The sequence below is a fragment of the Ruditapes philippinarum genome, unplaced genomic scaffold (assembly GCF_026571515.1).
Source record: "Ruditapes philippinarum isolate M1 unplaced genomic scaffold, ASM2657151v2 ctg5254_1_1_1_1, whole genome shotgun sequence".
NCBI lineage: Eukaryota > Metazoa > Mollusca > Bivalvia > Venerida > Veneridae > Ruditapes > Ruditapes philippinarum.
The window spans coordinates 158,477-169,706 of NW_026854361.1; the positions used below are offsets into that span (position 1 = coordinate 158,477).

At 33.2% G+C, this 11,230-nt stretch overlaps 1 long non-coding RNA gene across 1 annotated transcript; it reads left to right on the plus strand.

Annotated features, from left to right (window-relative positions):
- The first annotated feature begins 389 nt into the window (after window positions 1–389).
- Window positions 390–9,491, plus strand: LOC132739944 (uncharacterized). Its single transcript, XR_009627078.1, has 4 exons — window positions 390–764; window positions 4,034–4,094; window positions 5,748–5,832; window positions 9,226–9,491. It is a non-coding gene; the product is annotated as an uncharacterized LOC132739944 (long non-coding RNA).
- The last annotated feature ends 1,739 nt before the right edge of the window (window positions 9,492–11,230 follow it).

An 11,230-nucleotide genomic window follows, 5' to 3' on the forward strand; every position in this document is an offset into this window, starting at 1 on the left:
AAATCAGTTTGTTTTACATCTGTATTAAACCATGCTGGAGGAATAAAGATGACAAGAAAGTCTGCTCCAAGTTTTTATTATTTCAAATTGTTGCTTTTAACTTCTACCAAACATTATAAAATTTGAGCCAGTGAAGTCAAATGAAATCATACTGGTTTATTTATGAAAAAACACAATTCTGTTGCTGCCAATAGGGGCATTTTAACATCATATTAATGCTCTTTAATTACAAAATAATACTGCAGAAGTAAAGCTGATATATTTTAATGTATGTATACCAAAAATAATCCAGATCTGGGATGTTGTCAGATTTAGATGCGAGCTACTTTAAACACCATTTTAGTTTGATACATGTAAATTTTAGCGCACACCCCAGAAATATCAATACATGTACAAAACTAAGTAGATGTAATTAAACTTTAGCATATTTATGGCAACAGATTATACCCATGTAACTAGTACTAACCAAGATCAGCCGGCACTTTTGTGCTCTCTTATCATGGTCTGCACTGTTCGCAATTCAGTCAATACATATTTTGAAATCTTCTTTAAAATGAAAATGGTTTTGTCCAGATTGATAGATGGGCAAGTCCATTTAAGATATTTAGCATGATAAAGGGTTAATAAGTTGTCACATTCCTTTTATTTCTCTAACAGTCTCTTTATTAGTACAATATATACATATATTTTCCTGCATGCTTATTTTGTTTTATATAGTACACTATCTGATGAGAATGGTAAATGCTCCATACAAGATATCATCAGTAAGTTGAATCAACACAATGCTTTTAATTATACTGTAGTTATAGTCAGGTGGCCCCCTTTTATTGCCTATTGAAAACATGCATGTATTGGCCCAAGGTGACACTCTTGACGAGTGATTTATATGAGCCGCGTCACGACAAAACCAACATAGTGCGTTTGCGACCAGCATGGATCTAGACCAGCCTGCGCATCCGCACAGTCTGATCAGGATCCATGCTACCCTATAACAAGTAAATAAACTGATAGCGAACAGCATGGTTCCTAATCAGACTGCGCGGATGTGCAGGCTGGTCTGGATCCATGCTGGTCGCAAACCCATTATGTTGGTTTTGTCATGACGCGACTCATATATGTCACTGACATCAAATCATTTGCCTTTCACCCCCTCAAGTTCAAATCTTAACAAGAATATTATAATCATTTCTTGTTAAGAACTTATCCAGCTAGCGTTATAAAACTTAAAAGGTTCATATTTTGTTATTGGTGCCACTTCAAGTCTGAAATAATGCATTTTTATCCCAACTATTTGATAAGAATAAGTAAAGCTATCCTAGTCACCCAAGTGTCTACATAACCACTTGTGTTAAAGTTTTTGTAATACCTCAAATATTTTCAAAGTCCATAGACAACTTCTATTTTAGGTGTCTCTTTAACTTGTTTTACGTTTGACTTTAAAAATTTTGTAATCATTTACAAAAAACTATCCTCATTCTTGTACATTTTATTTTAGAACTTTTCTTTTCATTTTGTTTTATAGTTGCAAAAACTATCCCGTATTAACTTTTATTTTAGAGCTATCCTTAAAATTTTATTTTAGAATGGTTAGAACTGTCCTTAACATTTTATTTAAGAATGACCAATGAGATCGATTTCAGTTTGCAATTCTAAAATGACCAATGAAAGTTCTTTTTGTATTCAGTCCTTCCCTGTTAATTTTAAAGGAAGTCCATCTGATAACTGACAGACTTTGTCCGAAAAAAATATTGGCCGTAAAATTTTACATCATCAAGGCTCTTTTACTATCAAGCACTAAGATTAGTCAAGCGCTGTCCTACCGACAGCTCTTGTCAAGCATCTTATGTGTTTTTTTAGGCACCATAAAAGAAGTTTACATGTGACCTTTAGAGTGTCTGTGTATTTTAGCCGTTAGACTGCTGGCCGTTATTGATTCTACCCACGTGACCATTGCAGACAAAAATCGGCCACCACTTATCTGCACTGTTCCTTATGCAGTTGGTACATATCTTGAAATTTACCCTGAAAGTGGTGAATGGTTTTGTCCACATTGAAAGATGGACAAGTCCATTTAAGATATTTAGTGTAGTTAGGGTTAATTTAGCTCTCCTGGTCCATAGTTAACAAAATTCCTATCAGACTTTTTCCACATCCTTCAGCCCATTCTTTTAATTTGTATGTAAAAGTTTCAAGTGTTAATTTTTTTTCTGTTTGATTTGGTATGATTCGCAAATTGTTTTTATTTTCAAATGAGAAACGTTTTGCTATCAGTGTCATTACTTTGTGCAATATTAAGTATAAAAAATTCTATATTGTTGCCAGGACAGAACAGTAAATAATAAAAAAGCCCCCTCCCCCCTGGTGACTTAGGGGTTGCCCTGAAGGGTTGTTACATATTATATATATTGCCCTATGACCACTGTAAAACCAAACCAAACAAAAAAAGTTTCTGAATTTATACATTTCAAATTTTATATATGTATATAATGCATGTATTTTTTGTATGACAGCATGCTATAGGATAAGCTTTGCTTTAATTTTGTTGGCCCCATATATCACAGGAAAGGGTTATAAATAATTATAAGCTTTTACAAAATATCATAACCTGCAGAAATTACAATAAAACTTGTACCCAGATGCCTCAAAACATGTATTGAAAATGCCTCAATTTAACTTTGTCCTTATTATAATTCATATTCCTCTTGTGTCCTAATTATATTCTTTTGTACTAACCATATTGTTCATGATTATGCCCTGATTGAGTGCTCATTGATAATTTAAATGTTATTTTTTTTAAACATCATAAAAATAAATCATCATGTTCACTGAATGCAGCCACTTGCATTATTCAGGCTCTAAATTAGACATTATGTGTGTTGGGAGGAGGGCATTTGTCATGGAATAAGCTGAAATAGAGGGGCAGACCAATTAAGTATTGAAAGTTCAATTAAAATGGTCAGGAATTTAAGAAAGAGTAGGGAGGGATTAAAAAGAAGATGAGTAACAAAAATCAAAGAGGAGAAGAGGAAATGAAAGAGTAGTGTCAAAAATGAAGGGGAAGGGTTGACATGAAAGTAGTGGCAAAAAATGATAGGGGAGGGAGGGAAATAAGAGGGGTGTCTAAAACAAAAGGGGAGGAGAGGAAAAATAAGAGGAGTGTCAAAAATGAAAGGTAAGGGTTGAAATGAAAAGGAGTGGCAAAAATGAAAGGGGAGGGAGGGAATTTAGAGGGGTGTCTAAAACAAAAGGGGAGGAGAGGAAATGTAAGAGGAGTGTCAAAAATGAAAAGAGGAGTGTCAAAAACAAAAGGGGAGCAAATGATCTTAAGGTGGATTGTGTTCTTTAATACTTCTCATTTAAACACACTAGGTCTGGGGTTGATGGTGATCTATCCAGAACATTCTCTTTTAGTTATGAGCATTTGAAAGGTGTCTTGCCACACTTCATGGCCAAATTAAGCCAGCATGTTCTGAACTGTAATCCAAATTTTTGTTGTCTCCTGTATCTGGTTGATGGCTAATTATTCGCCCCTTAACAGCTTTGGATACTACCAGGGGGGGGGGGGGGATGATTTGTTTAAAAAAAAAAGTTTTCCCAATACCTTTCATAAGTAAAGTTAATGTAAACAAACAGTCATGTTTGAGTCATGTTAGCTTTATATGTCAGGTTTTAGCACTTTCTCAGATATACATTGTATTCAGTTCTTTTATTTGTTACAGAAAGTTTCTAAACAGTCAAACATTGTATGTGCAGTTATTGCCCTTTCTCTAGGAAAGCATGTTTGCAAAATGAATCATTTCAGTTTAGTTTAACCCAAAGGAAAATGAAGCACTTAGTTAAAAAATAATGTGAATAAAAAGATAAGGTTAACCCAAAGGAAAATGAAGCACTTAGTTAAAAAAATTATGTAAATAAGAGTTTAGTTTAACCCAAAGGTTCTATAAATCAAATTATCTTACATTAATATACATACAAAAAAGTTTAGTTTAACCCAAAGGATGTATAAATGAAACAATCTTGTATAAATTTACAGGCTGTATTCAGAACGGTTGTAGTGATGCTGAGAGGAATGAACAGATTCTGATTGTACAACAGTAAGTTATCATCTATCGAGTTTATTATTACTTGTGGCTGAGGGGTTGCCTTTGAAGTGTTGAGGCATCAGATTTGCAGCCACCATTTAACCCTGTGTGATCGTAAGAGGCAACTAAATTAGTTTGAATTACTGAAGTATATGCATCTCTTAGCTCCAGCAGGTGAGGTGGCTTTGAACCCTGGTGTTGCTTTAAGTTTGTAACATCCACGGTTTTGCCAAAGTCATCTTTTCTGTTTCAGTGCCATATGGCTTAAATTGTGTTGGTGCACCGTAAAACAAATCCAAATACACAAACTAAATACCTTGACATCCCTATTACTGAACATATCAGTAAAAATAACATAATTAAGTGGCAGCATGGCTGAGTGGTTAACACGTCAGACTAGTAATCTAGTGATCGCTAGTCACATGGGTTCAAGCCTGCCAAGGGCAAGTTATTTTCTTAAGCAAGACACTTTACACTCATTGCTCAGAACATGTTGGTTCCAGGAACAGATTAGAAAGTGTGTGTGTATGAGTATATCTTCCTGTTCTTTATAAACCAATATAATGTAATTGTATAAAAACAAACCTGTAGAAAATGTAACTTATATATTGCTAATTAGTGATTAAAATTATTTTGATTTTGATTTTCTGATTTGACAAATGTTGTACAGTTTCATTATCTTTATTCAAGTGGACTATTTTGTCTTGACAAATGATGTAAAATGTCATTACCTATATTTCAGTGAACTTCTTGCCTTGACAAATGATGTAAAATGTCATTACCTATATTTCAGTGAACTTCTTGCCTTGACAAATGATGTAAAATGTCATTACCTATATTTCAATGAACTTCCTGCCTTGACAAATGATGTAAAATGTCATTACCTATATTTCAGTGAACTTCTTGCCTTGACAAATGATGTAAAATGTCATTACCTATATTTCAGTGAACTTCTTGTCTTGACAAATGATGTAAAATGTCATTACCTATATTATAGTGAACTACTTTGTCTTGACAAATGATGTAAAATTTCATTATCTATATTTCAGTGAACTACTTTGCCTTGACAAATGATGTAAAATGTCATTACCTATATTTCAATGAACTTCCTGCCTTGACAAATGATGTAAAATGTCATAACCTATATTTCAGTGAACTACTTTGTCTTGACAAATGATGTAAAATGTCATTACCTATATTTCAGTGAACTTCTTGCCTTGACAAATGATGTAAAATGTCATTACCTATATTTCAGTGAACTTCTTGCCTTGACAAATGATGTAAAAGGTCATTACCTATATTTCAATGAACTTCCTGCCTTGACAAATGATGTAAAATGTCATTACCTATATTTCAGTGAACTTCTTGCCTTGACAAATGATGTAAAATGTCTTTACCTATATTTCAGTGAACTTTTGCCTTGACAAATGATGTAAAATGCCATTACCTATATTATAGTGAACTACTTTGTCTTGACAAATGATGTAAAATTTCATTATCTATATTTCAGTGAACTTCTTTGCCTTGACAAATGATGTAAAATGTCATTACCTATATTTCAATGAACTTCCTGCCTTGACAAATGATGTAAAATGTCATAACCTATATTTCAGTGAACTACTTTGTCTTGACAAATGGTGTAAAATTTCATTATCTATATTTCAGTGAACTAACAGCTGGAGTTGGCTATGACAATCTAAGAAAGGTGCTTGATATAATTAGTATGATAAGTGATGAACAAGAAATGCAGGTAATGTTTTAGTCTTGAACCTTTGATTTACCTTGTACATCTTAAATCTGCATAAATGTTCTTTGCCACCTGAAAAGAGCCAGGCACAGGTGCCAATCCTTAAAAGTTTGACCCAAAAATGCTGGCTTAGCTCATTGGGAAGAGCATTGGATTTGTTATCTAGGGGAGGATTTGTTATCTAGGGTTTGCTGGTTGGATCCTTGGGTGAGGTGAAATTTCTTTGTGACAATCAATCTCTGACATTGAGTCTCAAGTGTTTTTCGTCTCTTGCGGCTGATTTGGAAATTATGCAGAATTACCGGTCAGTTGACTTATCAGTTGACTTAGTAGTTACTGGTTAGTTATCCAGGAAAACTTGATAGGTGGATTTACTAAAATATGACCCAACAATTAATTATACCCCCACCACAAAATGTGGGGGGGGCTATAATGGATTCGCTTTGTCGCGTCGGTCGGTCGGTCCGTCCGTCGGTCGGTCCGTCCGTCCGTCTCCATTTTCGTGTCCGCTCTATAACTCCTATACCAATTGAAGGATTTTCTTCAAACTTGGCTCAAATGTTCACCTCAACAAGGGGATGTGCAGAACCCATATTGCCCATGTGTCAGTTCAAGGTCAAGGTCACAATTGAAGGTCAAATATCAAACACTATCAAATATTACACAGTATGTCGTGTCCGCTCTGTAAGTCCTACACTACTTGAAAGATTTTCTTCAAACTTGGCTCAAATGTTCACCTCAACCAGGGGATGTGCAGAACCCATGTGGCCCATGTGTCAGCTCAAGGTCAAGGTCACAATTGAAGGTCAAATATCAAACAATTAAATATTACACAGTATGTCGTGTCCGCTCTGTAAGTCCTACACTACTTGAAAGATTTTCTTCAAACTTGGCTCAAATGTTCACCTCAACAAGGGGATGTGCAGAACCCATGTTGCCCATGTGTCAGCTCAAGGTCAAGGTCACAATTGAAGGTCAAATATCAAACAATCAAATATTACACAGTATGTTGTGTCCGCTCTGTAAGTCCTACACTAATTGAAAGATTTTCTTCAATCTTGGCTCAAATGTTCATCTCAACCAGGGGATGTGCAGAACTTATGTCACTCTTTTGCTGGCTTAAGGTCAAGGTCACACTTTGAGGTCAAAAATTGATTTAGAAAATATTCTTAAATTTTAACATTTATTTGAATATTTCTAAATCTAGAAAAGGTATTTGCTTGAAACTTAATATATTTTTGAAGGGTCAATTTAATTCCAATATGCTGTTCGTTCAAGTTTCATAACTCTGTATTGCATTTTACCAAAGTTATGCCCCTTTTTAAGTCTTCAAATTTACATACAATCAAATATTAGACAATATGTTGTGTCCGCTCTATAAATCCTATACTAATGGTAGAATTTTCTTCAAACTTTACTCAAATTTTCACCTCAACAAGGTTATGTGCAGAATCCAGAATCCATGTCACCTTTGTGCCGGCTAAAGGTCAAGGTCACACTTGAAAGTCAAAAATTGACTTAGAAAATGTTCTTAAATTTTAACATGTACTTGAATAATTCTGAAACTAGCGCAGGCATTTGCTTGAAACTTAAAAGATATATGAGGTGTGCAGGTCAAGTTTCATTACTCTGTATTGCATTTTGACAAAGTTATGCCCCTTTTTAGTCTTCAAATTTACATACAACCAATACTAGACAATATATTGTGTCTACTCTATAAATTCTATACTAATGGAAGGATTTTCTTCAAACTTTACTCAAATGTTCAACCAAACTGGGTGATGTGCAAAACCCATGTTACCCTTGTGCCAGATTTAGGTCAAGGCCACACTTGAAGGTCAAAAATTGACTTATAAATAAAATGTTTAATACATTGGGAAAAGGAAAGGTTATTTGTAACTGTTTAGAACATGATTTGATAATATATATTTATACTATTACCTGTACAATTAGTCTTTTTTTCACCAGAGATAATTTCTTTTTATGTATTTGTGCCACATAAGTTATTCCCTTAACCACCTTTCCTAGTGGTCTTCTGTCAAGGACATTGGTGGGGGTATGAATCGCATTCAGCGATAGTTCTAGTTAAAATTTGTGTAAAAGCCAAAAACAACAACAAAAAACTAAGAATGTTATATTTCAAAATACTGTTTTGTTTTTGTAAGAAATATTGTCTATATAAGTATATATGCCAGTCAACAAGTTTTAGTGAATCACTAAATTCAGCTTTAGATCAATTGATTTATAACTTATTTGTTGAAAACTTACAGTACAGTTTTTCATCTAGAATGAACCATATTTATACATAAAATTAAAAAAAATAAATGAACTAAATACTTATGTCATATGTAGTAAGGTCACAAAGACAATGTATATAGAACAATTTCCTTCAAATCACTATGAAGTGGTAAAATGATCATACTTACAACCCCTAGAGACTTCTTTCATGTCAGAAAGTTATCCAGCTAACTTACAGAATGTGGGTGGTTCTACTGAAGTGCCAGCTCAAGCCTTAAATAATTCTCAAAAGGGCAATTGAAGTCTTCATTAGTGAAGCTGGAAAGTCACAATATGACTTTAAAACTGTTGGTGTTTCTTGTTACATGTAGGTGCCCACTTGTGTCCAAAGGACACAGAAGGATACCTGTAGTAAAGCTAGAATGTCAGCATATTAGTATTTCTGTGTAAGTATGACTTAAAACCAAACAAAACTTTATCATACTGTCATTCTATAAAAAATCAGTTATTTTCTTTTATCACACACCCGTGCCGATTTTGCGACTCTGTAAATATGGTATTGCACGGCTGTGCATATATTTTGACGTGACGTCATTAGCGTACAAACATAGCGTTAAGACGCGCTAAATGTTGGCGTTATACTATAGGCGCGTCAATGTAAAATGACTCTTATTTCACTTTAAACAGTCTTTATTTTTGGTATGTGATAAATAGAATATTAAATTCGTGTAAGTTCATTACTGAATTTATTGCACTCATTGAATAAAATAATATTATGCACGCCAAAGGCTCGCATAATATAATTTTATTCAACTCGTGCAATAAATTCAGTATTGAACTTGCACTCATTCAATATCCTCTATATAATATTTTTTGATAAATGTATTTATGATAAAAGAAAAGATAATATTTTTTGATAAATGTATTTATTATAAAAGAAATGAGTGAACTATTTATTTTGAATTTCATTTTACTATAAATATACATGTATAATAAAAATATACAAGAAAATAACTGATTTTTATAGCATGACAATACATGTACGTACATGCACAGATGATTCTTATTTAGGCTAAGTTAATAAAGATATTTGGGCATTTTATTCTATATTTTTTCATTTTAATCTATCTGTTTTCATGACTTTTATTTGTTTTTCAGATGCACATTACCCATATTTTAGGTCCAAAGCTGTTTGAAGAATATAAAGAACATTTAACAGTACTACGCTTATTAGAAGGGAAAAGTTAATAATTCCATAAATGAATAGTAATGTTTAAAGTTGCATGCCTCCAGATAAGCCAAAATATTTCAAGAAAATAAACCAAAATTGAAAAAAGTTTTCTAAGATAGTTAAAAAAAGTAAAAAAGTCAAGATTCAAGAAATGGTAAACATGTTACAGTGTGTTTGGTAGATTCTAAAACTCAAGGGTCAGTGATCCATCACACAATAATTTTAAAGGTCAAACTCCAAGGGTCAGCATAATTTGAGTATCATTTATCTTAATTTCATAATTATGGACTAATCAAACCAACAGGATGAAATAAAAACCATGGATGTATATAACAATTTATCTATCAACTTGTATCCACCACATAAAACATATTTCTTAAAAAAACTTAAAATTACATGTATCCAATAGTGAAATTAATGTTAAGGCATATTTTGCCTCAGAAACAATGATATGATAGTTTTAGAGGAGATTCTAAACAATTATGCTAATGTCAGTCAACATCAGAATAATTATACAATAATCTAGTAATCATACATACTGACATTGGAGTGAAGAAGCATTATCAGTCAATCAAGTCCCTAATATGCTTTAAATTTACACATCAACAAAAATAAATGAATGCACTGGCAATAATTTAATGCTGAAATTATGATTACATGCTTAATAGTCCATAAATGAAAAAAACTTATCTGTCTATTTACAAAGACCTTGTACAACAAAAAAAAAACATTGACAGTAGTGTATTTTCAGCAACATTGTAATACATGTATCAGTAAATTATGCTGTGGAATTTCATAATATCCTTCATTTATCAATTAAAATATAAAAATTAATCAATGCACTGACATTTTGGATACCGTGTTACCTAACATACAATGTCATTTCTTTAAAATACAAAAAACATTGATTTTTTAAGTCAATTATTTAAAGTTCATTACATAGACCCACTTGCACGTACCACGTCTCCTCAAAGTTCATTCACATAATCATATGTTCATTTACGTCTCTACCTAATCATTAAATCTCTGCACAATGGCAGCTGCTGGAAAATCTTTGATAATATCACCTTCTTTAATTATTCTGATCAGTTTAGCAACTTTCTCATGGCTTATGCGGGACCTAGCTTTTGTCTTTAGTCTATTTTGGGTGGAAAAACCCCTTTCACATGCTACACTTGTAAGTGGGACGGTTAACATATACTTGGCCAGAACTGCATAGTCTGGATAACTGTCACTGAAGTCATTAATGATGATTTCACACACATTTGATAAAGTTTTTCCCCTCATGTTTTTTTAAAGTCATCTTGAATTGTGTATGGTCCTGTTTCATTCTTTCTGTGTCAAGTAAGCCCGGATGGTCATTGATTGGGCCTAGCCACTTGGTCACAGATTCAATATCTTCTTCCCCATACATAATGATGGAAGTGGTAGTCTCAGGAAGCATGTTTGGGTTCAGGATTTTATAAGCTACTGACAGTTTGTCCATGGATTCGTCTTCAAATCTGGCATTTAGATTGTCAACAAGATTGTTTATGTATTCATCTGCACTTGACTGAAATCCAATACGGATTAGTGGTGTGTCATTTAATTTTACATCAAGTTACTTCCCATCTTTGAGTAAATCATAAACTTTACTAAGGACCACACTATTTTTAATCTTTAAACTTTCAGCAGTGTCTTTGGTACTGGAAACTTGTGTAATTACAGTATCAATATTTAAATCATCTTTTTGGAACAATTTACACAGTTTATTCACACATTCTAGGATATCAATTAAAAACCTATTTCTTAGAATAAAGGCAGCATTTTTAACATTTTTCAGGATCCCCTTAGCATCTGCACTGCCAGTTGCTGCCTCTGCTTCAAGAGCTAATACAAGTGCTGGGTATACTTTGTATATTGTCTTCACTGCTGCCTCTAATGACAACCATC